The sequence below is a fragment of the Rattus rattus genome, chromosome 6 (assembly GCF_011064425.1).
Source record: "Rattus rattus isolate New Zealand chromosome 6, Rrattus_CSIRO_v1, whole genome shotgun sequence".
NCBI lineage: Eukaryota > Metazoa > Chordata > Mammalia > Rodentia > Muridae > Rattus > Rattus rattus.
In genome coordinates, this window is record NC_046159.1 from 92625576 (window position 1) to 92651919 (window position 26344).

Here is a 26344-nt window from a genome sequence, read left to right on the forward strand (position 1 = left end):
CTTCTCTGCCTGTGCCCAGAGCAGAAAGCCAGTCACCAGGAGTACTGACACACCTGAGAGCAGAGGTAAGACCAACACTTCTACTCCGAGGGACCTGCCTGGAGCCCTCAGAACACACAAACCCAGGAGCAGTCTGGGACAGGACCCTTCCAGTTTCTGCCTTCGTCCAGAGCTGACCTGGTCCCACAGTTCTTTGTACACAGATCCCACTGGGAGAAAACCAGTCTCCAAGAGTGCTACTCACAGGATTACAGGAGGGTCAGGCCACTGTCAGAGACAGCAAGACCAGCTAACAACAGAGACAACCAGATGACAAGACACAAGCACAAGAGCCTAAGCAACAGAAACCAAGACTACTTACCATCATCAGAGCCCAGTTCTCCCACCAAAGCAAATTCTGGATATCCCAACACACCAGAAAAGCAAGATTTGGATTTAAAGTCTCATTTCATGATGATAGAGGACTTTAAGAGGGACATAAATAATTTCCTTAAAGAAATACAAGACAACATAGGTAAACATGTAGAGATCCTTAAAGAGGAAACACAAAAATCCCTTCAAGACTTACAGGAAAACACAACCAAACAGGTAAAGGAATTGGACAAAACCATCCAGGATCTAAAAATGGAAATAGAAACAATAAAGAAATAACAAAGGGAGACAACCCTGGAGATAGAAAACCTAGGAAAGAGATCAGGAGCTATAGACACAAGCCTCACCAACAGAATAGAAGAGATAGAGAATCTTAGGAGCAGAAGATAACCATAAAAACATTGACACAATAGTCAAAGAAAATGTAAAATGCAAAAAGCTCCTAACCCAAAGCATCCAGGAAATCCAGAACACAGCAAGAGGGTCAAACCTGCAGATAATAGGTAAAGAACAGAGCTAAGACTCACAACTTAAAGGGCCAGTAAATGTCTTCAACAAAATTATAGAAGAAAACGTCCCTAACCTAAAGAAAGAGATGTCCATAAACATACAAGAAGCCTACAGAACCCCAAATAGGTTGGACCAGAAAATAAATTCCTCCTGTCACTTAATAGTTAAAACATCAAATGCACAAAACAAAGAATATTAAAAGCACTAAGAAAAAAATGTCAGGGGTTGGGGATTTAACTCAATGGTAAAGCACTTGCCTAGCAAGCCCAAGGCCCTGGGTTCGGTTCCCAGCTCTGAAAAAAAATGTCAAGTAACATATAAAGGCAGACCTATCAGAATTATACAAGACTTCTTACCAGAGACTATGAAAGCCAGAAAATCCTGGACAGATGTCATACAGACCCTAAGAGAACACAAATGCCATCTCAGGCTACTATATCCAGCAAAACTCTCAATTAACATAGATGAGAAACCAAGATATTCCATGACAAAACCAAAGTTACATAATATCTTTACAGCAATCCAGCCCAACGAAGGATAATAGATGGAAGACTCCAACACAAGGAGGGAAAGTACACCATAGAAAAAGCAAGAAAATAATCTTCTTGCAACAAGCCCCAAAGAAGAGAAACATACCAACATAATCCCACCTCTAACCACCAAAATAACAGGTAACAAAAATCACTATTTCTTAATATCTCTTAACATCAGTGCACTCAATTCCCCAATACAAAGACATAGACTAAGAGACTGGATACATAAAGAGGACACAGCATTTTGGTGCATATAGGAAACACACCTCAGTGACAAAGACAGACACTACCTCAGAGTAAATGGCTGGAAAACAATTTTCCAAACAAATGGTTCAAACAAGCTGGAGTAGCCTTTCTCAAATCGCATAAAATCAATTTTCAACCAAAAGTTATCAAAAAAGGTAAGGAAGGACACTTCATATTCGTCAAAGGAAAAACCCACCAAGATGAATTCTCAATCCTGAATATGCTCCAAATGTAAGGGCAGCTACATTCATAAAAGAAACCTTACTAAAGCTCAAAGCACACATACTAGTGGGAGACTTCAACACCCCACTCTCATCAATAGATCATGAAAACAGAAACTAAACAGAAACATAAAGAAACTAACAGAAGTTATGAACCAAATAGATTTAACAGATAGTTATAGAACATTCCATCCTAGAACAAAAGAATATACCTTTCTATCAGCACCTCATGGTACCTTCTCCAAAATTGACCATATAATCAGTCACAAAACAGGCCTCAACCAATAAAAGAAGATTGAAATTTTTCTATGCATCTTATCCAATCACAACAGACTAAGGCTAGTTTTCAATAACAACAAAAATGACAGAAAGTCTACATATTCTGGAAGTTGAACAACACTCTACTCAATGATAACTTGGTGAACAAAGAAATAAAGAAATTAAAGACTTTTTAGAATTTAATGTAAATGAAGGCACAACATACCCAAACTTATAGGACACAATGAAAGCAGTGCTAAGAGGAAAACTCATAGCTCTGAGAGCCTACAAAAAGAAACTAGAGAGAGCATATGTCAGCAGTTTGACAGCGCACCTAAAAGCTCTAGAACAATAAAAGTCCAAACACACCAAGAGGAGTAGACAGCAGGAAATAATCAAACTCAGGACTGAAATCAGCCAAGTAGAAACAAAAGGAATTATATAAAGAATCAACAAAACCAGGAGCTGGGTCTTTGATAAAATCAACAAAATAGATAAGCACTTAGCCAGACTAACTAGAAGGCACAGAAAGAGTATCCAAATTAACAAAATCAGAAATGAAAAGGGAGACATAAAAACAGAATCTGAGAAAATTAAAAAAAAATCACTAGATCCTACTGCTAAAGCCTATGTTCAACAAAACCAGAAAATCTGGATGAAATGGGCAATTTTCTACACAGATATCAGATACCAAAGTTAAATCAGAATCAGATAAACCATCTAAACAGTCCAATAACTCCTAAAGAAATAGAAGCAGTTATTAAGTGTTCCAACCAAAAAAAAAAAAAAAAAAAGCCCAGTGGAGAATTCTATCAGACCTTCATAGAGAGCTCACACCAATACTGTACAAACTATTCCACAGAATACAAACAGAAGGAACACTACCCAATTGCTTCTATGAAGCCACAATTACACTTATACCTAAACCACACAAAGATGCAACAAAGAAAAAGAAATTCAGACCAATTTCCCTTATGAATATCAATGCAAAAATACTCAACAAACCAAATTTGCAAACCAAATTCAAGAACACATCAAAACCATTATCCATCATTATCAAGTGGGCTTCATCCCAGGTATGCAGGGATGGTTCAGTATCCGGAAATCCATCAACATAATACACTATATAAACAAACTCCAAGAAATGAAAAAAGACATGATCATCTCATTAGATGCTGAGAAAGCATTTGACAAAATTCAACACCCCTTCATTTTAAAAATCTTGGAAAGATCAGGAATTCAAGGCCCATACCTAAACATAGTAAAAGCAAAATACAGCAAACCAGTAGCCAAAATGAAAGAAATTTGAAAGAGAGAGAAATTTGAAGTAATTCCACAAAAATCAGGGATTAGACAAAGCGGCCCACTCTTTCCCCACTTATACAATAAAGTACTTGAATTCCTAGCCAGAACAATGAGATAAGGAGGTCAAAGGGATACAGATTGAAAAGGAAGAAGTCAAAATATCACTATTTGCAGATGATATGATAGTATACTTAAGTGAACCTAAAAGGTTCATCAGAGAACTACTAAGCCTGATAAACAACTTCAACAAAGTTATTTGGCTGGATATAAAATTATCTCAAACAAATCAGTAGCCTTCCTCTACTCAAAGGATAAACAGGCTGAGAAAGAAATTAGGGAAATGGCACCCTTCACAATAGTCAAAAATAATATGAAATACCTCAGTGTGACTCTAACCAAGCATGTGAAAGATCTGTATGACAAGAACGTAAAAATTCTTACGGAAATTGAAGATCTCAGAAGATGAAAAGATGCCCCATGCTCCATTTTGCCAAAAGCAATCTATAGATTCAATGCAATCCCCACCAAAATTCCAACTCAATTCTTCATAGAGTTAGAAAAAGCAATTTTCAAATTTATTTGGAATAACAAAAAACCCAGGATAGCGAAAACTATTCTCAACAATAAAAGAACTTCTGCAGGGGATCACCATCTCTGACCTCAAGCTATATTACAGAGCAATCATCATAAAAACTGCATGGTATTGGTACAGAGACAGGCAGGTAGATCAATGGAATAGAATTGAAGACTCAGAAATGAACCAACACACCTGTGGTCACGTAATCTTTAACAAAGGTGCTAAAACCATCCAATGGAAAAAAAGACAGCATTTTTAACAAATGGTGTTGGTTCAACTGGAGGTCAGCATGTAGAAGAATACAAATTAATCCATTCTTACCATGCTGTGCAAAGTTTAAGTCAAAAGTGGATCAAGAACCTCTACATAAAACCAGATACACTGAAACTAATAGAAGAAAAAGTGGGGAAGAACCTCAATCACATGGGCACTAGGGAAATTTTCCTGAAGAGAACACCAATGGCTTATGTTCTAAGATGTAGAATGCACAAATGGGACTTCATAAATTGCAAAGCTCCTGTAAGGCAAAAGACACTGTCGTTAGGACAAAATGGCAACCAACAGATTGGGAAAAGATATTTACCAATCCTATATCCCATAGAGGGCTAATATCCAATATATACAAAAAACTAATGAAGTTAGATTTCAGAGAGTTAAAAAACCCTATTAAAAATGGAGTACAGAGCTAAACATAGAATTCTCAGCTGAGGAATATCAAATGGCTGAGAAGTACCTAAAGAAATGTTCAACATCCTTAGTCATTTAGGAAATGCAAATCAAAACAACCCTGAGATTCTACCTCATACCAGTCAGAATGGCTAAGATCAAAATTTCAGGTGACAACAGATGCTGGTGAGGATGTGGAGAAAGAGGAACACTCCTCCATTGTTGGTGGGAGCTGGTACAACCACTCTGGAAATCAGTCTGGAGGTTCCTCAGAAAATTGGACTTACTACTACCTGAGGACCCAGCTGTACCACTCCTGGGCATATACCCAAAAGATGCTCCAACATATAACAAAGACACATGCTCTACTATGTTCATAACAGCCTTATTTATAATAGCCAGAAGCTGGAAAGAACCCAGATGCCCTTCAACAGAGGAATGGATACAGAAAATGTGGTACATCTACACAATGTAGACTAATCAGCTATCAAAAAAATGAATTCTTGAAATTCATAGGCAAATGGATGGAACTAGAAAATATCCTGAGTGAAATAACACAGTCACAAAAGAACACACATGGTATGCACTCACTGATGAGTAGATATTAGCCCAAAAGCTCAGATTACCCAAGATACAATCCACAGACCACATGAAGCTCAAGAAGAAGGAAAACCAAAGTACAGATGCTTCAGTTATTCTTAAAAGGGGGGCAAAAATATTCATAGGGATATGGAGACAAAGTTTGGAGTAGAGACAGAAGAAATTATTGTTCAGAGCCTGCCTTACCTGGGAATTTAGCCCATATACATACAGCCACCAAACCCAGACAATATTGCTGTTGCTAAAAAATGCATGCTGACAGGAGCCTGTTATAGCTGTCCTGAGGGGCTCTGCCAGAGCATGACAAATACAGAGGCAAATGCTAGCAGCCAACTATTGAACTGAGAATGAGGTCTCCATTGGAGAAGTTAGAGAAAAGGTTGAAGGAGTTGAAGGGGCTTGCCACCCCATAAGAACAACAATACCAACCAACCAGAGCTCCCAGGGACTAAACCACCATCCAAGGAGAACACACGGATAGACCCATGGCTCCAGCTGCATATGTAGCAGAGGATGGCCTTGTTGGGCACCAATGGGAGGAGAAATCCTTGATCCTGCCAAGGCTGGACCCCCCCCCCCCGGTGCAGGGGAATGTCAGGGCTGGGAGGTGGGAAGGGGATTGGGACTTTATGAAAGGAAAACCAGGAAAGGGGACACCATTTTAAATGTAAGTAAAACATATGCAATAAAAAAAGGACTGAACAGCTGAAGGGGTTTCCAACCCATAGGAAGAACAACAATAGCAACAAACCAGATCCTCCAGAGGTCCCAGAGACTAAACCACCAACCAAAGAGTACACATGGATGGACCAATGGCTCCAGCCACATATGCCGTAGAGGTGGACTGATTAGGCATCAATGAGAGGAGAGCCCTTTGACCCTGTGAAGGTTCAATGTCTGCTGTAGAGGAATAGCAGGGCAAGGAGATCTGAGGGAGTAGGTAGGTTGGGGAAGACTCTCATAGAGGCAGGGGGAGGGAGGAAAGGATGAAATCAGGAAAGGGATAACATTTGAAATGTAAGTAAAGAAAATATTCAATAAAAGATATATACAAACAAGTTTGTTTAGAGGTGATAGGTTTGAAGGCTCAGGTAGAGGCCATAGTGTCAGCATTCTCTGTCCCTGCTCTGCTGATGCAGCTCCTCCAAAGGCCACCAAGGAATCATTGTGCTGCATGTGGGTTTTAGTTGAGTTGAGGGTTGAAACAGCTCCAGCTGAAGCCTCCTGCCTCAGCTAGGTCTTGAGCAGGAGAATGCTAGTCACTCCTGAGGACATGGCCATCAGATGTGCAGAGGCAGCTCAGGGCTGGGCCTCATAGGAGGAAGCTGATGATGGCAGAGCATTGGCAGGTGCATATGCCGGATGTTAACAGCCAGGGAGTGACCATGCAGGTTTTGAGTGCCTGTGAGACATTAATAAACAGGTGGGGGTATAGCTCAGGGGTAGAGCATTTGACTGCAGATCAAGAGGTCCCTGGTTCAAATCCAGGTGCCCCCTACCACACATTTAATTTTTACTCATGGAGATATCACACACACACTCAGTCCTATGTTTCTTCCATTCATTCCAGTCATGGACCTGACCAGAGTTACAGACCAGCCTGTCATGTGGATAAATGGCTGCCTTCCATCTCTTCCTACATGCTGACTGTCCCTCCCATTCTTAATATCTGTCTCCCCTGTTTCTCCATAGACCTAGTTTCTTTGGTTCTATTACTTTATAAATAGAAGGCAAGGATTATGAAGGAGAACTTAAGGATTTTCTAGGCCCAGCAGTTATAGTGACAGCCAATGCCCAGGGACCAGAAAGGAAAGCCTACCCATAAACCTATAATCCTCTTGGCCTATCAGGTGAATCTGTGGTTAGAACTAAGGAGACAAATCACAAAACCAGGCTGTGTATATAGGGTGAATACTTCCCCTGTGTGCTCCTCTCCACTTTCCAGAGCCCACTCTTCACTTACTTCACCCTCAGAGGCTAAAGACTGTTGAGCTGCTGTACCAGGCAGAGAAGGATGCTACAGTGTTGCTACTGACAGTGCCAGCTATGGCCCTGTGAAAACTTTGAGTTACAGCTCATCTGTCTTCAGGGAAGGAAGAGAAAGGTGTCTGGGGGTCAAGGTGGAAGGCAGTTGGCCAGCTAAGGAGCTAACCCAGGACAGCAGTTTGAAGTGGGCTCAGGGTCTGCAGGCTGCTCTTCTCCATTTCCTTTGCTGATGATGCTATTCAAGGATGGCCTGAGAAGGCATATATACCTAGTTTATATGGGTACAGGGAAACTTTAGCTGAGGAAGGCATCTTGTCTGTCAGGTCGGACAGCTTCTGAGATATAGGTTTGTGAGCATCTGTAATTTAACTTTTTTTTTTTTTTTTTTGGTTCTTTTTTTTTTTCGGAGCTGGGGACCGAACCCAGGGCCTTGCGCTTCCTAGGCAAGTGCTCTACCACTGAGCTAAATCCCCAACCCCCTGTAATTTAACTTTATAGTCAGTACTAATGGATCACCACTCAGATGTGACAATTATGTGTGTACACTGGTACCAATGGGGGTATAGCTCAGGGGTAGAGCATTTGACTGCAGATCAAGAGGTCCCTGGTTCAAATCCAGGTGCCCCCTTTTTGTCTGATTTTGGAAACTAACTGTCCATATTCATAGTATAGACCTACTCTCTCTCTTGACTCATGACGAGATTCACCCCAGTAGAGGGCACAGCTGTGTTATTGTTCATCAGATCCCTCACACATAGCTGACCATGTGTTCATTGGCTCTCAAGTCTTTTAGGTGAGAAAATCTTCTACAGTTATTGAATGTAGAGTAAATTTCATAAACCCAAAAAGCTGGGTTTTATTCGAAAGAACCATCAATGGTCCTCAGATTATGGAATTAACACAGACGAATTGGGCAGTAGCTGTGGATCCTAAAGAAGATGGAGTTATGCATACTGAGCTGGTAATTCACCACAGTTGAGGACATCCAAGTGATTCATCAGAGCTGGGAATATGGGAGTTCTGGCTCTCAGAAGGGGGAGCATAAGACCATGAGGATTCCATAGATCACAAGTTTCCCAAGATGCTCAAGGGCCTGATTGTTATTCAGTGGTGGCTCATGACTGGCATCTCTTCTACAGGTTCAGCATTCGTACTGTAGGAGCCATGTGTCTGTATTCTAACTGTTACTCCTTGGAATAAAGTCCCTGGGGATGCTAGGGGGTGAAGTGGGAGTAGGTGGGTGGGTGGGGGAGCACCTCTTAGAGGCAAAGGAGAGAGGGGATGAGTGGGGTGTTAGGGAATGGGTAGGAGACAACATTTGAAATATAAATAAATGTAAATTTGAAATGTAATTAATTAAAAAATTCTGGCTGAGGCAGTAATGGAGACTGAAGCTAGAGGACCTATGACCTTTTTACCTGTTTTGTTGCTGTTGTTGTTGTTTGTTTGTTTGTTTGTTTGTTTGACACACAGTTTCTCTGTGTAGCCCTGGCTGTTCTGGAGTTCACTCTGTAGACCAGGCTAGCCTCGACCTCAGAAGAGATCTGCCTGGGATGAAAGCTCAACCCTGGGGAGTCCCTGTGGAAGTGGAGTCTCTCCTGGTCCACCCATGGCCTGCTACAGCTTCACTGTCAGCTGCGCAATGATGTGCAGAGCATCAACTCGCTGTGGGTGCAGCTGGTGGAGAGCAATCGCACCCACATCACAGGGGAGGAGGTGGGAGTGTGGGATTCCATCCCCGCTGACTCTGCCCTCTACGCTTATGTGACCAGCAGCCCCTCTGGTAGCGATACCACCTACTTCTCTGCCAATGTCTCAGATGCACGGCCATCCTTGGAGGATGACGATGATGATGATTCCTCCTCAGAGGAGAAAGAGACAGACACCACCAAACCAAACCATAGGCCTGTAGCGCCATACTGGACATCCCCAGAAAAAATGGAGAGGAAACTGCATGCAGTGCCAGCTGCCAAGACGGTGAAGTTCAAATGCCCATCGAGCGGGACACCCAGCCCCACTTTGCGCTGCTTGAAGAATGGCAAAGAATTCAAACCTGACCACCGAATTGCAGGCTACAAGGTTCGTTATGCCACTTGGAGCATCGTAGTGGACTCTGTGGTGCCTTTCAACAAGGGCAACTACACCTGCATCATGGAGAATGAGTATGGGAGCATTAACCACACCTACCAGCTAGATGTTGTGGAGCGATCCCCTCACCGGCCCATCCTTCAGGCAGGGCTACCTGCCAACAAGACCGTGGCCCCGGGCAGCACCGTGGAGTTCATGTGTAAGGTGTACAGCGACCCACAGCCTCACATCCAGTGGCTGAAGCACATCAAGGTGACGGGAGTAAGATTGGTCCAGACAGCTTGCCATATGTCCAGATCCTGAAGACTGCTGGAGTTAATACCACCGACAAGGAAATGAGGTGCTTCATCTACGGAATGTCTCCTTTGAGGATGCAGGAGGGTATACTGCTTGGCAGGTAACTCTATTGGACTCTCCCATCACTCTACATGGTTGACCGTTGGGAAGCCCTGGAAGAGAGACCAGTCGTGATGACCTCACCTCTGTACCTGGAAATCATTATCTATTGCACCGGGGCCTTCCTGATCTCCTGTATGGTGGGCTCCGTCGTCATCTACAAGATGAAGAGTGGCACCAAGAAGAGCGACTTCCATAGCCAGATGGCTGTGCATAAACTGGCTAAGAGCACCCTTCTGTGCAGACAGGTAACAATGTTAGCTGACTCTAGTGTATCCATGAACTCTGGGGTTCACCTGGTTTAGCCTTCATAACTCTCCTCCAGCGGGACCCCCATGCTAGCTGGTGTCTCTAAATATGACCTCCCTGAAGATCCCCGCTGGGAGCTGCCCTGAGACAGACTGGTCTTAGGAAAACCACTTGGCAAGGGCTCCGGGCAGGTGGTATTGGCCGAAGCCATCGGTCTGGATAAGGACAAACCCAACCGCGTGACCAAAGTGGCTGTGAAGATGTTGAAGTCTGATGAAACAGAGAAGGACCTGTCGGAACTGATCTCAGAGATGGAGATGATGAAAATGGTCAGGAAGCACAAGAATATCATCAATCTGCTGGGGGTGTGCACCCAGGATGATCCCCTCTATGTCATCGTGGAGTATGCCCCCAAAGGCAATCTTTGGGAGTATCTGCAGACCCGGAGGCCTCCTGGGCTGGAGTATTGCTACAACCCCAGCCACAACCCCGAGGAACAGCTGTCTTCCAAAGATCTGGTGTCCTGTGCCTATCAAGTGGCCCGGGGCATGGAGTATCTTGCCTCAAAGAAGTTTATACACTGAGACCTGGCTGCTAGGAATGTCCTGGTGACAGAGGATAAGGTCTTGATGATCGCAGACTTTGGCCTAGCTCGAGACATTCACCATATCGACTACTATAAGGAAACCACCAATGTGGCTGCCTGTGAAGTGGATGGCACCTGAGGTATTGTTTGACCGGATCTACACCCCAGAAGGATGGGTGGTCTTTTGGGGTGCTCTTGTGGGAGATCTTCCCATACCCCAGTGTACCTGTGGAAGAACTTTTCAAACTGCTGAAGGAGGGCCATCGAATGGACAAGCCCAGTAACTGTACCAATGAGCTGTACATGACGGTGCGGGACTGCTGGCATGCAGTACCCTCTCAGAGACCTACTTTCAAGCAGCTGGTGGAAGACCTGGACCGCATTGTGGCCTTGACCTCCAACCAGGAGTATCTGGACCTGCTCATGCTGCTGGATCAGTACTCACCCAGCTTCCCCGACACACAGAGCTCTACCTACTCTTCAGGGGAGGACTCTCTCTTCTCTCATGAGCCATTACCTGAGGAGCCCTGTCTGCCCTGACACCCCACCCAGCTTGTGAATGGTGGACTCAAATGGCACTGATGACCAACCGTCCCTAGCCTTCCCCCATTCTGTCATCACCCATGCCCATCACCTGCAACTCCCCGTTGTAAACACTGTCTCCTTCTCCTTTGTGGCTGGCAAGAACCAGTGCCTGACTGAGGCCTTCCTGTGTAGCCTACCCCTCCATCACCCACAAGACCCCTCTCTTCCTCTTCTTAGCCTGCTGTGTGAGAGAGGAGCCAAGAGGCAGGTACTTGCTGGTGGCCACTTCCTCCTTCCCAAGTGTTGGACCAAGACCCACCCTGCTGCCTGGCACTGCTGGGAGGTCTCTGGAGTGGAAGCAAGTGGCATACGTGTGCAGGCAAGAGCTTCCTGGATGTTCTTGTTGATCCATCAGTCCCTTGTGTTCTGGTGGCAGGGGCCTTGGGGCTCCTGAAGCAGCGAGGTTTCTGTTTAGGCCTTAACCAAAGGCGACAACCTCTGCTCCAGATGGACGGTACCAGTAGCTTCTTAATTCCAATATAATTTGCTTTGCTGACCAAATACCTGGTACCAGAAGACAGGGAGTCAGAGATTGGGAGCAGGGATGTGCCCTGGGGCTGAGCCCTAGACTTGGGTGCTCTGTACATAGCTATGGAGAAAACACAAAGTGTATAAATCTGAGTATATATTTACATGTCTTTCTAAAAGGGTCGTTACTAGAGATTCACCCATCAAGTGAGACGCTCCTGGTGGCTGGACCCGAGGCATCACTTGCTACATATTAAAAACAAACAAACAAAAAAAAAGGAAAGTATTTTTTAAAAGGTCATATATTTTTTGGCACTTTTGCTGTTTTATTTTTTTTTAAATTATGTTTTAAACCTATTTTCAGTTTAGGTCCCTCAATAAAAATTGCTGCTGCTTCATTTAAAAAAAAAATCCCAACAATGATCCTGACATTTTGGCAGCTGTTGCTACAGCTCAGTGTGAAGGAACAAGCAGATCCTGACCACGCTGGAGCTCCCTATTGGACCCCAGATAGCGCCTCTTCCTGTCTTTTCACTGAAGACACAGAGGGAACATGCAACCTCCCCACTGATGTGCTGATGGCTTCAGCTCTTTCTACAGAGTGACAGAGATTCCATACAACCAAACACAGAATCAAATTAGCACAGCACTGGGTCACAATGCCCCCTTCTCCCATGTGTGTTGCCACGAGTGGACAAAATCCACTAGAGTTTTGGAGGATATTGGCTCCAACATGAAAGAGAAGGTCCATGTCTCCCTTGAGCCTTCGTTGGGATATTTTTCTGTCACAAGTGGCAGAGCCTAGGAAAATCCAATGTAGGATCCAGGATCTTCTTGAATATTCATCAGAAACCCTGGGTTGGGTTGATGGGTAGTAGTCACCGTATACCAACTGCAAGCCTGTATGTTTATATTTCAAACAACACAACCACATTTTCCTTAAAAAGTTCATTTATACACATACACATACACACACACATACACACATGTACACAAACACACACATGCACACCCACACACACACACGTGCACACATATACACACACACATATCACACACCTGCACACATATACACACACACACACACACACACACACACACACACGATTTCTCTCAAAACTGGATACTAAGCCTCTGCTGACTCTATAGTGGGTTGCTCCATGGTAACTTCCTGCTCTGTCTCTGCAATGCTTGTGTGAACCTTGTGTTATTTGCTCTTAACTCTGTAAGAATTCACCAATGTGGCTCCTAAACCTGGTTTTGGTGTAATGTTTTAACTACTTTGCATAAGTCTTGTTCTATGAGTAAAATATACAACAAAAGTATATTTACTAGGTAAATTATGAATGAATATTTTCCAAAAAAGAAACATTTTGTGGTTTCCCTCAGCAGCTTATGCAAATCACAAACACTGTGCCAGGGCCTCCCTGAATCCTCCCCTTGTTCTCTGTCTCCACAGACTACATCCCTGGCATCTCTGTTGGGGATGGGTCCACACAGCAGAGATTTCTGGCCCCACTTTGGTTGATTCTGTAGGCTGAGCTCTGACTGATAAAATAGCCAGTCTTTGTACCTGGTCCCTGCTGATGTTGAGCTAATGGTTTGGGACCAGCATGAGGTTAAATTGTTCTCAGATTTAGGGATTGTATTTCAAATTTAGGGCCAGGAAATGATAAGGCTCAGGAGAGCAGAGGCTGAAAAAAGTCACAGAAAAGATTCCCAGTGTAAGCATGTGCTGAGGGTCAGAGTTGGGTGGGGAGAGAATAAATGGGAGGAATTTGCAGGCAAAATCTCAGGGGGGAAGAGAGCAGGACTCCGACCCTGCACACTGGTTCTCCAATTGAGCCTCCACAGATGCTGAGCAGCTTAGGCTGCAGTGTGCTGAGCATGGAGGGACTCTAAGGGGTTGGCCTATGGGGAAGGACATGGTGAATCCAAGCCTGATAGAGTCCGGTCTGAAGGAGGTGGGTCAGGTCCTCTAGCCACTGCAGATGTCACCATGTGTTCTACATCCTCGGGTGAGGCAGTGCAGGTGACCTGTGCTAATGAGGGGGTCTACAAAGTCTGAGAAAGAGCAACACAGGACATTAATCTCAATCGCACCCTGCTCCAGGACTGTCACCTGCTGATCACCTTATCAGCCACTGTCCTGCATCATGCTTCACTCACTATGGTCTCCAGACGTCCTTCATCATATCTGCAGTCTCTCCATTACTTGGTTATTTAGCAGGAGTGTTTGATTTGTCCCTCATATACCCTCTGGCCAAGGATTTCTCAGTGGATAGAGAACTTTCCCCTCTGTCTGCTCCTGCCTCCCACTCACCTGCAAAGGTCAGCTCAGCAGCCAGTGTGTTTGCTTATGGCTCCTTCAGTTATACTGAAGGAGGTCAAACAGCATCAGCTGAGGCCTCCTGAGTTTAATGTCCCTGCCTCACCTAGGGGCTAAGGCAGGAGAATGCTAGTCACTCATGAGGACATGGCTGTCAGATGTGCCCAGGCAGTTCAGGACTGAGCTTCATAGGAGGAAGCAGATGATGGCAGAGCACTGGCAGGTGCACATGCCACATGTTTACAGCCAGGGAGTGGCCATGCAGGTTCTGAGTTACATATGAGGCATTAATAAACAGGTGGGGGTATAGCTCAGGGGTAGAGCATTTGACTGCAGATCAAGAGGTCCCTGGTTCAAATCCAGGTGCCCCCTTCCTAAGGTTTCTTTTAGATGTTAATCAAATGTTGTAAGTAGTCAAAAACAGCCAAATAAAATCCCTATTATCTCATTGTCCCTTGCCCTGTGTGGTGTCCTGGTCTGTACCCACCTGTGCAGTGGATTTTACTCAGGCTCAGTCTCCGTGATGTTTTCTGAAACTAATTCAGATCAAAGTCACTTATGCTATTGCATGGATTGTCCTCTAAGGCAGTGACCTCTTGGGTCACTCAGTGTACGAGGTTAAGCTTAGATTAAACTACTAGAAGAAAAAGTAGGGAAGAGCCTCTAACACATGGGAACTGGGGAAAATTTTCTTTTTTTTTTTTTTTTTTTTTTTTTTTTTTTTCCGGAGCTGGGGACCGAACCCAGGGCCTTGCGCTTCCTAGGCAAGCGCTCTACCACTGAGCTAAATCCCCAACCCCTGGAAAATTTTCTGAACAGAACTCCAGTGGCTTATGTTCTAAAAATCAAGAATCGACCAATGGGCCCTCATAAAATTGCAAAGCTATTGTAAGGCAAAGGACACCCTCAATAGGACAAAACAGCAACCAACAGATTCAGACAGATCTTTACAGGCCTGCATCTGACAGAGGGCTAATATCCAATATATACAAAGAACTCAAGATGTTAGACTCCAGAGAATCAAATAATCCTAATCATAAATGGCATACAGAGCTAGACAAAGAATTCTCAGCTGAGGAATATCGAATGGCTGAGAAGCACCTAAAGCAATGTTCAGCCTCCTTAGTCCTCAGGGAAATGCAAATCAAAACAACCCTGAGATTTTACCTCACACCAGTCAGAATGGCTGAGATCAAAAACAAATGACAACAGTTGTTGGCGCGGATGTGGAGAAAGAGGAACACTCCTCCATTGTTGCTGGGATTGGAGACTGGTACAACCACTCTGGAAATCAACTGGAGATTCCTCAGAATATTGAATATAGTACTACCTGAGGACCAAACTATACTACTTCTGGGCATATACCCAGAAGATGCTCCAACATATAAAAAGGACACTTGTTCCACTATGCTCATAGCAGCCTTATTTATAATAGCAAGAAGATGGAAAGAACCCAGATGTCCCTCAACAGAGGAATGGATGCAGAAAATGTAGTACATCTACACAATGGAGTACTACTCAGCTATCAGAAACAATGACTACATAAATGCATAGGCAAATGGATGGAACTAGAAAATATCCTTAGTGAAATAACCCAATCACAAAAACCACACTTGATATGTACTCACTGATAAGTGGATATTAGCCCAAAAGCACAAAATAGCCAAGATACAATCCACAGAACACATGAAGCTGAAGAAGAAGGATGACCAAACTATGGATCTTTCAATTCTTCTTAAAAGGGGGAACAAAAATATTCATAGGAGGAGATATGGAGACAAAGTTTGGAGCAGGGACTGAAGGATTGGCCATTCAGAGCCTGCCCCACCTCAGGATCCAGCCCATATACATACAGCCACCAGATAATATTGCTGATGCCAAGAAGTGCATCTGACAGGAGCCTGATGTAACTGTCTCCTGAGAGGCTCTGACAGAGCCTGACAAATACAGAAGGGAATGCTAGCAGCAAACCATTAAACTGAGAACAGGATCCCAATTGGAGGAGTTAGAAAAAGGATTGAAGGAGCTGAAAGGGCTTGCAACCCCATAAGACCAACCGTACCAACAAACCAGAGCTCCCAGGGACTAAACTACTACCCAAAGAGTACACTTGGACAGACCCATGGCTGTAGCTTCATAGGTAGCAGGGTCCCCTTGTTGGGCACCAGTGGGGGGAGAAGTCTTTGATCCTGCCAAGGTTGGACCCCCCAACTGTAGGGGATGTAAGGGCAGGTAGGTGGGAAGGGGAGTGGTTGGAGAGGGGTATACCCTCATAGAAGAAGGGTGAGTGGGGATGAGATCGGGGCTTTATGTAAGGGGAACCGAGAAAGGCGATACCATTTGAAATGTAAATAAAAAATAATCCACAAAAAAAAAAGCAGGTGAAGGGGTTTTCAACCCAATAGGAAGAAAAACAATATCAAAAAACCAGAAACACACACACACACACACACACACACACACACACACACACACACACACACAGCTCCCGGAGACGAAACCATCAACCAAGGATTATACAGGAATGGAGCCACACATGTAGCAGAGGATGGTCTTATCAGGCATCAGTGAGAGGACAGGCCCTTGGCCCTGTCAAGGCTCACTGCCCCTGTGAAGGAGAAATTCAGGGCAGAGACATGGGAGGGAGCGAGTGGGTGGATGAACACTCTCATAGAGGCAGGGGAAGTGGGGAAGTGATAGGAGGATTCCAGAGGGGAAATGGGGAAAGGGGATAACATTTGAAATATAAGTAAAGAAAATATTCAATAAAAAGTATGTGTTACCAAGTTGGTGTAATCCTGATATGTTTGAATGTTCAGGTAGAGGCCATAGTGTCAGCATTCTCTGTCCCTGCTCTGCTGATGCAGCTCCTCCAAAGTAAGTAAGCCAAGAAGCTACTGTGTAGCATTTGGGTTTGAGTTGAGTTGAGGTTTGAATACCCACCAGCTAGGTCCTGAGCAGGAGAGTGCTAGTCACTCATGAGGACATGGCTGTCAGATGTGCAGAGGCGGCTCAGGGCTGGGCCTCATAGGAGGAAGCAGATGATGGCAGAGCACTGGCAAGTGCACATGCCAGATGTTAATAGCCAGGGAGTGGCCATGCAGGTTCTGAGTTACATATGAGACATTAATAAACAGGTGGGGGTATAGCTCAGGGGTAGAGCATTTGACTGCAGATCAAGAGGTCCCTGGTTCAAATCCAGGTGCCCCCTAACAAAAGTTTGTTTTTACTCATGGAGATATCACAGACACTCAGTCTTATATTTATTCCATTCATTCCAGTCATGGACCTCACCAGACCTGGGAGCTACAGTCCAGGCTGTCATGTGGATAGATGGCTGCCTCCCATCTCTTCCTACATGCTGACTGTCCCTCCCATTCTTATTACTTGTCTCCTGTATCTAGTTTCTGTGGTTCTTGTGACTTGTGGATATGTAGATATGATGTTAAGTAAAAGACAAGAACTATAAGGGAGAATTAGGGACTTTCTAGGCACAACAGTTACAGTGACAGCTAGCTTCTAGGGACCAAGAAGGAAGCCTAACCATAAAAGTCTGTGCCTCCGGGGCTATCTGGTGGATCTGCAGTCAGAGCTAAGGCGGTCAGTCCCAGAATCTGGCTGTCTGTGTAGGGTGGACGTCTCCCCTGTGAGCTTGTCTGCCCCTTCCAGAGCCCACCGCTCCCTCACTTCACATCCTGAGACTAAAGCCTGGCTGAGCTCCTGTCCCAGGCAGAGAGGAATCCTTTAGTTTTGCTACTGACAGTGCCATCTAGGTCCCTGTGAGAACTCTGAGTGACAGCCCATCTGTCTTCAGATAAAGAAGAGCTGGGAGTTTGGGGGCCCAGGTGAAGGCAGTTGGCCAGCTCAGGAGCTGACCCAGGACAGCAGTTTTATGTGTGCTCAGGGTCTGCATGCAGGCTGCTCTTCTCCATATCCTTGGCTGATGATGCTATTCAAGAATGGGCTGAGAAGGTGTATATACCTAGTTTATATGGGTGTAGGGAAACTTTAGCTGAGGAAGGCATCTCACCAGTCAGGTCAGACAGCTTCTGCAAAGTGGGTTTATGAGTATCTATAATTTAACGTTAGTCAGTCCTAATATATTGCCAGTGAAATGCACATTATTAACTCTGTACACTGGTACCTGTGGGGGTATAGCTCAGGGGTAGAGCATTTGACTGCAGATCAAGAGGTCCCTGGTTCAAATCCAGGTGCCCCCTTCTCATGTGATTTTGGAAACTATCTGATAACATTCATAGGTACTAGTTTCTCTTTTGACTAAGAATGCTTGACATTCACTTCAGTGAGAGCACAGTGCTGTTGTCACACATCAGATACCTTTGTGACAGGTGGCTTTGTATCTTCACATGTTCTCAAGTCTTTCTGGTGAGCAAATCTCTAATATTTTTAGAATATATATGGAGTTACTGAAACCTAGAAAAGCTAGGGTTTTGTTTTTTTTTTTAGAAAGAACCACCAGTGGTTCGTAGAACATAGATTTCAACACACAACTACATTGGGCCGCATCAAAGTATTGTAAAGTAAATGATGTAGAGGATGCTGGGATGGTATTTCATCATAATTGGAGACATGGGATAAGTGTATCAGAGCTGGAAATGTGGGATTCCAGGCTCTCAGGGGAGGGGAGAATAAGAGCCCCACATTGCACAGATCCCAGCACTCCCAAAGGCTCACGGGCCTGGTTTGTATCTAGTGTGGCTCATCGCTGACGTCTGCTCTACAGGCTCAGCATCCAAGCTGTGGTAATCATGTCTCATGTGTTAAGTGTTCCTCCTGAGAATGTGTTTCCCATGGCCATCGTGACTGTCCTGGCATCTGTCGCTATGGTTCAGTGTGAAGGGCCAAGGAGAGCCTGACCATGCTGGAGCTCTGCCTCATACCATGGACAGCTCCTCTGCCTGTCCTTGTTACTGAAGACACAGGGAGCATGCAGACCCCCACCATCCTACATTGTTCTGAGGTCCTCAACTCCTTCTACAGTGACAGAGAAAAACCAAACACAGACTGAAAGCAGCACAGTGCTGGGGTCACAGTGTCTCTCTCTCTGGTGTGTATTGTCACATCAGTGATGTTTTGGAGGATACTGGCCCTTCCCCAAACTTGAGAAAAAAGTTCCGTGAGTCACAGGAGTCTTTATTGACATGTTTCCCTGTTACAAGTAACAGAAGTTAGGAAGAGCCAATGTTGAATCCAAGGATCTTCTCAAATATTCATCAGAAACCCTGTAGTGGATTGGTGGCTAGTAGTCATGAATACCGATTTTATATTTCTAATACTACAACCACATTCTTCTAAAAGTAGGTCATTTGAACATCCCCCCTCCAGGCACACACACACACACACACACACACACACACACACACACACACACACACACACACATACACACTCCAGTTTTCTCTCAAACTGGATATTAAGTTCGTGCTTAATTTTGTGGTGAGTTGAGCGATAATGACTGCTGCTCTGTCTCTGCCAGGCCTGTGTGAGCCTTGTGTTATTGGCTTGTGTATATGTAAGAACGTACCGGTGAGGCTTCTCTACTTGTTCTTTTAGTGTGTGATGGTTTAACTACTTTGCAAAGTCCTTGTTCTATAAGTAAAGTATTCAGTGGAAGTATATTTACTAGATAAAGTTGGAATGAAAAGTTCTCAAGAAGAAGAATTGTGTGATTTCCCTCAGCAGCTCATGCAAATCACAAAAGTTGTGCTGGGGCATCCCTGAATCCTCCCCTTGTTCTCTGTCTCCACAGACCACATCCTCATCTATGATCTTCTCTTACATCTTTGTTATTTGTGTGGCTTTGTGACGGTTTCCAGGAGAAACCATGACAGAAGTTCCTGTGAAACTGAAATTTCCTGGGGACTGAGTTAGGTCACATGATGCCTTGCTGAGACAGACAGCTGTGCAGATGCTCTGCTGAAGAATGCATGCCAGTTAGAAGGAATAGCAATATGACCCACAGACAGTGTGACGAGGATTTTGCTTTGGTTCACCATGCACCGTGTTTCTGATCTTCGCTTGTCGGGACTTCACACAGAGTAACTTCTCGTGATATTTCAGCTGCTTCTTGATGCTTCCACAGACACATCTCGATTTGGCAACGTCCTTCAGGTTTTTTGTGTGTTTTTTTTGTTTTTGTTTTGTTTTTTTTTCTTTTTGGACCAAACTGCCAGTGCTGGTGTGTAGTTTGGATTTTCTGAGTGCACTGGACTGCTGACAATGAAGGTGAAAATTGTCCCCAAGAACCACTTCTTTTTTTTTATTTTTTTTATCTTTATTAACTTGAGTATGTCTTATTTACATTTTGATTGTTATTCCCTTTCCCGGTTTCCAGGCCAACATCCCCCTAACCTCTCCCCTTCCCCTTCTATATGGGTGCTCCCCTCCCCATCCTCCCCCCATTACCACCCTCCCCCCAACAATCACGTTCACTGGGGGTTCAGTCTTGGCAGGACCAAGGGCTTCCCCTTCCACTGGTGCTCTTACTAGGCTATTCATTGGTACCTATGAGGTTGGAGCCCAGGGTTAGTCCATGTATAGTCTTTGGGTAGTGGCTTAGTCCCTGGAAGCTCTGGTTGCTTGGCATTGTTGTTCATATGGGGTCTCGAGCCCCTTCAAGCTCTTCCAGTCCTTTCTCTGATTCCTTCAACAGGGGTCCCCGTTCTCAGTTCAGTAGCTTGCTGCTGACATTTGCCTATGTATTTGCTGTATTCTGGCTGTGTCTCTCAGGAGAGGTCTACATCTGGTTCCTGTCAGCCTGCACTTCTTTGCTTCATCCATCTTATCTAATTGGGTGGCTGTATATGTATGGGCCACATGTGGGACAGGCTCTGGATGGGTGTTACTTCTGCCCCTGTTCTATACTTTGCCTCCCTATTCCCTGCCAAGGGTATTCTTGTTCCCCTTTTAAAGAAGGAGTGAAGCATTCACATTTTGATCATCCTTCTTGAGTTTCATGTGTTCTGTGCATCTAGGGTAATTCAAGCATTTGGGCTAATAGCCACTTATCAATAAGTGCATACCATGTGTGTTTTTCTGTGACTGGTTTACCTCACTCAGGACGATAGTTTCCAGTTCTATCCATTTGCCTACGAATTTCATAAAGTCATTGTTTTTGATAGCTGAGTAGTATTCCATTGCGTAGATGTACCACATATTCTGTATCCATTCCTCTGTTGAAGGGCATCTGGGTTCTTTCCAGCTTCTGGCCATTATAAATAAGGCTGCTATGAACATAGTGGAGCACGTGTCTTTTTTGTATGTTGGGGCATCTTTTGGGTATATGCCCAAGAGAGGTATAGCTGGATCCTCAGGCAGTTCAATGTTCAATTTTCTGAGGAACCTCCAGACTGATTTCCAGAATGGTTGTACCAGTCTGCAATCCCACCAACAATGGAGGAGTGTTCCTCTTTCTCCACATCCTCATCAGCATCTGCTGTCACCTGAGTTTTTGATCTTAGCCATTCTGACTGGTGTGAGGTGAAATCTCAGGGTTGTTTTGATTTGCATTTCCCTTATGACTAAAGATGTTGAACATTTCTTTAGGTGTTTCTCAGCCATTCGGCATTCCTCAGCTGTGAATTCTTTGTTTAGCTCTGAACCCCATTTTTTAATAAGGTTATTTGTCTTCCTGCGGTCTAACTTCTTGAATTCTTTGTATATTTTGGATATAAGCCCTCTATCTGTTGTAGGATTGGTAAAGATCTTTTCCCAATCTGTTGGTTGCCGTTTTGTCCTAACCACAGTGTCCTTTGCCTTACAGAAGCTTTTCAGTTTTATGAGATCCCATTTGTCGATTCTTGATCTTAGAGCATAAGCCATTGGTGTTTTGTTTAGGAAATTTTTTCCAGTGCCCATGTGTTCGAGATGCTGCCCTAGTTTTTCTTCTAGTAGTTTGAGTGTATCTGGTTAGATGTGGAGGTCCTTGATCCACTTGGACTGAAGCTTTGTACATGGTGACAAGTATGGATCGATTTGCATTCTTCTACATGCAGACCTCCAGTTGAACCAGCACCATTTGTTGAAAATGCTGTCTTTCTTCCATTGGATGGTTTTAGCTCCTTTGTCAAAGATCAAGTGGCTATAGGTGTGTGGGCTCATTTCTGGGTCTTTAATTCTGTCCCACTGATCTACCTGCCTGTCTCTGTACCATTACCATGCAGTTTTTATCACTATTGCTCTGTAATACTGCTTGAGTTCAGGGGTAGTGATTCCCCCTGAAGTCCTTTTATTGTTGAGGATAGTTTTAGCTATCCTGGGTTTTTTGTTATTCCAGATGAATTTGCAAATTGTTCTGTCTAACTCTTTGAAGAATTGGATTGGTATTTTCATGAGGATTGCATTGAATCTGTAGATTGCTTTTGGTAAAATGGCCATTTTTACTATATTAATCCTGCCAACCCATGAGCATGGGAGATCTTTCCATCTTCTGAGGTCTTCTTCAATTTCTTTCTTCAGAGGCTTGAAGTTCTTATTGTACAGATCTTTTACTTGCTTGGTTAAAATCACACCGAGGTATTTTATATTATTTGGGACTATTATGGAGGGTGTCGTTTCCCTAATTTCTTTCTCAGCTTGTTTCTCTTTTGTATAGAGGAAAGTTACTGATTTAGTTGAGTTAATTTTATACCCAGCCACTTTGCTGAAGTTGTTTATCAGCTTTAGTAGTTCTCTAGTGGAACTTTTGGGATCACTTAAATATACTATCATATCATCTGCAAATAGTGATGTTTTGACTTCTTCTTTTCCAATCTGTATCCCCTTGATCTCCTTTTGTTGTCTGATTGCTCTGGCTAGAACTTCAGGAACTATATTGAATAAGTAGGGAGAAAGTGGGCAGCCTTGTCTAGTCCCTGATTTTAGTGGGATTGCTTCAAGTTTCTCTCCATTTAGTTTAATGTTAGTGACTGGTTTGCTGTATATGGCTTTTACTATGTTTAGGTATGGGCCTTGAATTCCTATCAAAGAACCACTTCTAATCAGGTCTACAACCTCTATTTTCTATTAACTCTCATTTTTCCCCACCTCTGGTAGGTGGGATGGAAAGCACAGAGAAGTGTGTAAGAATACTATTTAAAGTAGGTTGTGAAAAACCTAAGCCAACCTCCTGTAGGCTATGCTCTGACTGTTCCAAGTACCTGGTGAGTGCTGATGCTGAGCTGATGGTTTGGGGTCAGCATGTGGTTAACTCTCTCTCAAATTTGGAGATTTTCATTCAGATTTAGGACCAGAAAATAGTAAGGCAGGAGACCAGAGGGTGAAAAATCACAGAGAAGATCCCAATACACAAATGTGCTGAAGGTTAGAGTTGAGTGGCAAGTGAAATAGTGGGTGGGGAATTTGAAGGCAAAGCCACAGACAGGAGGGAAGCAGAGGAGGACCCCAGCCCTGCACACTAATTCTCCAATTGAGAACCCACAGATGCTGACCGGCAAAGGCTGGAGTGCTGGGCATGGAGGGATTCTGGGTGTCCTTTGGTATGAGGGAGGACATGGTGAATGCAAGCCTGGCAGAGTCCAGTCGGTAGGAGGTGGGTCAGGTCCTCTAGCACACTGAGATTAACCACCACTTTGCACACTACATCCTTAGGTGAGGCAGTGCAGGTGAGCTGTGCTAATGAAAAATTTGGCAGTTTACAAGAGCAAGACACAGGAACTTTGTCTCAATCTGACCCTGCTCCAAGACTCTGTCACCCGCTGATCATTTGTTAACAACTATGTCCTGTGCTGTATTTCAGTGACCATGTTCCCCAGAAGTCCGTAAACTTATTTGTAGACTGCTTTCCCTTGGTTGTTAAGCAGGAGTGTTTTCTTTGTCACTCCTAGAGAATCTGACCAAGGAGTTCTCTGCAGCAGACAACATCCCATTCTGTCCACCCCTGCCTCCCACTCGACTCCAAAGGTCAGCCTTTGGGTTTCCATTTGGCTATTTTAGTTGGGTTGAAAGTTGAAGTAGCACCAGCCGAAGCCTCATGAATTTACTGCCTCTGCCTCACCTAGGTTCTAAGGCAGGAGAGTGCTAGTCATTCATAAACACATGGCAGTCAGATGTGCAGAGGCAGCTCAGGGCTGGGCCTCATAGGAGGAAGCAGATAATGGCAGAGCACTGGCAAGTGCACATGCCAGATGTTAACAGCCAGGGAGTGGCCATGCAGGTTCTGAGTTACATATGAGACATTAATAAACAGGTGGGGGTATAGCTCAGGGGTAGAGCATTTGACTGCAGATCAAGAGGTCCCTGGTTCAAATCCAGGTGCCCCCTAACAAAAGTTTGTTTTTACTCATGGAGATATCACAGACACTCAGTCCTATTTATTCTATTCATTCCAGTCATGGACCTCACCAGACCTGGGAGCTACCGTCCAGCCTGTCATGTGGATAGATGGCTGCCTCCCATCTCTTCCTACATGCTGACTGTCCCTCCCATTCTTATTACCCGTCTCCCCTGTTCCTCCATAGACCTAGGTTCTCTGGTTCTGTTGTCTTGCGGATATGTAGATAGGATGTTAAATAGAAGACAAGAGCTATAATGGAGAATTAGGGACTTTCTAGGCTCAGCAGTTACAGTGACAGCCAGTGTCTAGGGACCAAGAAGGAAGCTAACCATAAAAGTCTGTGCCTCCGGGGCTATCTGGTGGATCTGTAGTCAGAGCTAAGGCGGTCAGTCCCAGAATCTGGCTGTCTGTGTAGGGTGGACGTCTCCCCTGTGAGCTTGTCTGCCCCTTCCAGAGCCCACCGCTCCCTCACTTCACATCCTGAGACTAAAGCCTGGCTGAGCTCCTGTCCCAGGCAGAGAGGAATCCTTTAGTGTTGCTACTGACAGTGCCATCTAGGTCCCTGTGAGAACTCTGAGTGACAGCCCATCTGTCTTCAGATAAAGAAGAGCTGGGAGTTTGGGGGCCCAGGTGAAGGCAGTTGGCCAGCTCAGGAGCTGACCCAGGACAGCAGTGTGAAGTGGGCTCAGGGTCTGAAAGCTTCTCCTCCCCATTTCCTTGGCTGATGATGATGTTCAAGAATGGGCCTGAGAAGGCATATATACCTAGTTTATATGGGTATTTGGAAACTCTGAGCTAAGGAAGCCATCTCACTTGTCAGGTTGGGCAGCTTCTCGGATATAGGTCTGTGTGAGCATCTGTAATTTAACTTTATAGTCAGTCCTAGTGTATCACCACAGAGATATAAATTATTAACTGTGTACACTGGTACCAGTGGGGGTATAGCTCAGGGGTAGAGCATTTGACTGCAGATCAAGAGGTCCCTGGTTCAAATCCAGGTGCCCCCTTTTCCTGTGATTTTGGAAACTGTCCACATTCATGGTATAGATGCATTATCTCTCTTTTGCTCATGGCTGGAGATTCAACCCATGGATGCTACAGCTGTGTTCTTACCCATCAGATCCTTCACGTGACAGGTGGCTCTGGGTGTTTACTGAATCTCAAATCTTTCATGTGAGCCAATCTTCAGAGATGGTAGAATGTATAGTGAGTTTTTTAAACCTATAAAAGCTAGGTTTTACTAGAGAAACCATCAGTGTTTCTCAGCATATGGGATTCAACACATGGATTCATTGGGCATCAGCATAGGACCATCAAGAAAATGGAGTAGGGGATACTGGAAACACACTAGAGTGGGAGATGTTCAGTTGGTTCATCAGAGCTGGGAATGTGGGAAACCTGGGTCTCAGAGGGGAGGGGAGCATAAGATTATGTGGATCTCATAGATCACAGGGTTCCTAAGCTGCTCATGGGCCTGGTGTATATCCATTGCTGACTCATGGCTGACATCTGTCCTAGTGGCTCAGCATCTGTGCTGTGGCAGCCATGTGTCCCTATTTTTAAAATATAAATATAATATGGATTATTGAAAATAATTATTTTTATTTTTATTGGATATTTTATATATTTACATTTCAAATGTTATCCAATTTCCTGGTTCCCCACTCTTCCGTAACTCCTCTGCCTTCTTCTATGAGGATGCTCCCCCTTCCACAGACCCACTCCCACCTCAACACCCAGGCATTCTTCTACACTGGGGAAATGATTCTTCACCAAGCCTTCACAGGACAAGGACTTCTTCTTCTGTTGATGCTGACAGTGCTATCCTCTGCTACATATGTGGCTGGAGACATGGGTCCCTCCATGTGTACTCTTTGGTTGATGGTTTAGTTCCTGGGAGCTCTGGTGGGGTGTGGTTTGTTGATATTGTTGTTCTTCTTATAGGGTTGTAATCCCCTTCAGCTCCTTTGGTCCTTTCTCTAACTCCTGCATTGGGGACCTTGTACTCAGTCTGATTGTTAGTTACACTCATTCTCATATGTATTCATCAGGCTTTGGCAGAGACTCTCAGGAGA

General features: G+C 44.4%; 7 non-coding genes and 1 pseudogene across 7 annotated transcripts; all 8 read left to right on the top strand.

The window, feature by feature from the left end:
* Positions 1–6713: 6713 nt before the first annotated feature.
* Positions 6714–6785, top strand: Trnac-gca. Its single transcript has one exon. It is a non-coding gene; the product is annotated as a tRNA-Cys (tRNA).
* Positions 6786–7830: 1045 nt separating this feature from the next.
* On the top strand, positions 7831–7902 carry Trnac-gca. Its single transcript has one exon. It is a non-coding gene; the product is annotated as a tRNA-Cys (tRNA).
* Positions 7903–8827: 925 nt separating this feature from the next.
* LOC116904386 lies at positions 8828–11175 on the top strand (annotated as a pseudogene).
* A 3100-nt stretch (positions 11176–14275) lies between these two features.
* On the top strand, positions 14276–14347 carry Trnac-gca. The gene has a single exon. It is a non-coding gene; the product is annotated as a tRNA-Cys (tRNA).
* Positions 14348–17114: 2767 nt separating this feature from the next.
* Positions 17115–17186, top strand: Trnac-gca. The gene has a single exon. It is a non-coding gene; the product is annotated as a tRNA-Cys (tRNA).
* A 937-nt stretch (positions 17187–18123) lies between these two features.
* Positions 18124–18195, top strand: Trnac-gca. The gene has a single exon. It is a non-coding gene; the product is annotated as a tRNA-Cys (tRNA).
* A 5989-nt stretch (positions 18196–24184) lies between these two features.
* On the top strand, positions 24185–24256 carry Trnac-gca. Its single transcript has one exon. It is a non-coding gene; the product is annotated as a tRNA-Cys (tRNA).
* A 948-nt stretch (positions 24257–25204) lies between these two features.
* Trnac-gca lies at positions 25205–25276 on the top strand. The gene has a single exon. It is a non-coding gene; the product is annotated as a tRNA-Cys (tRNA).
* Positions 25277–26344: the final 1068 nt, after the last annotated feature.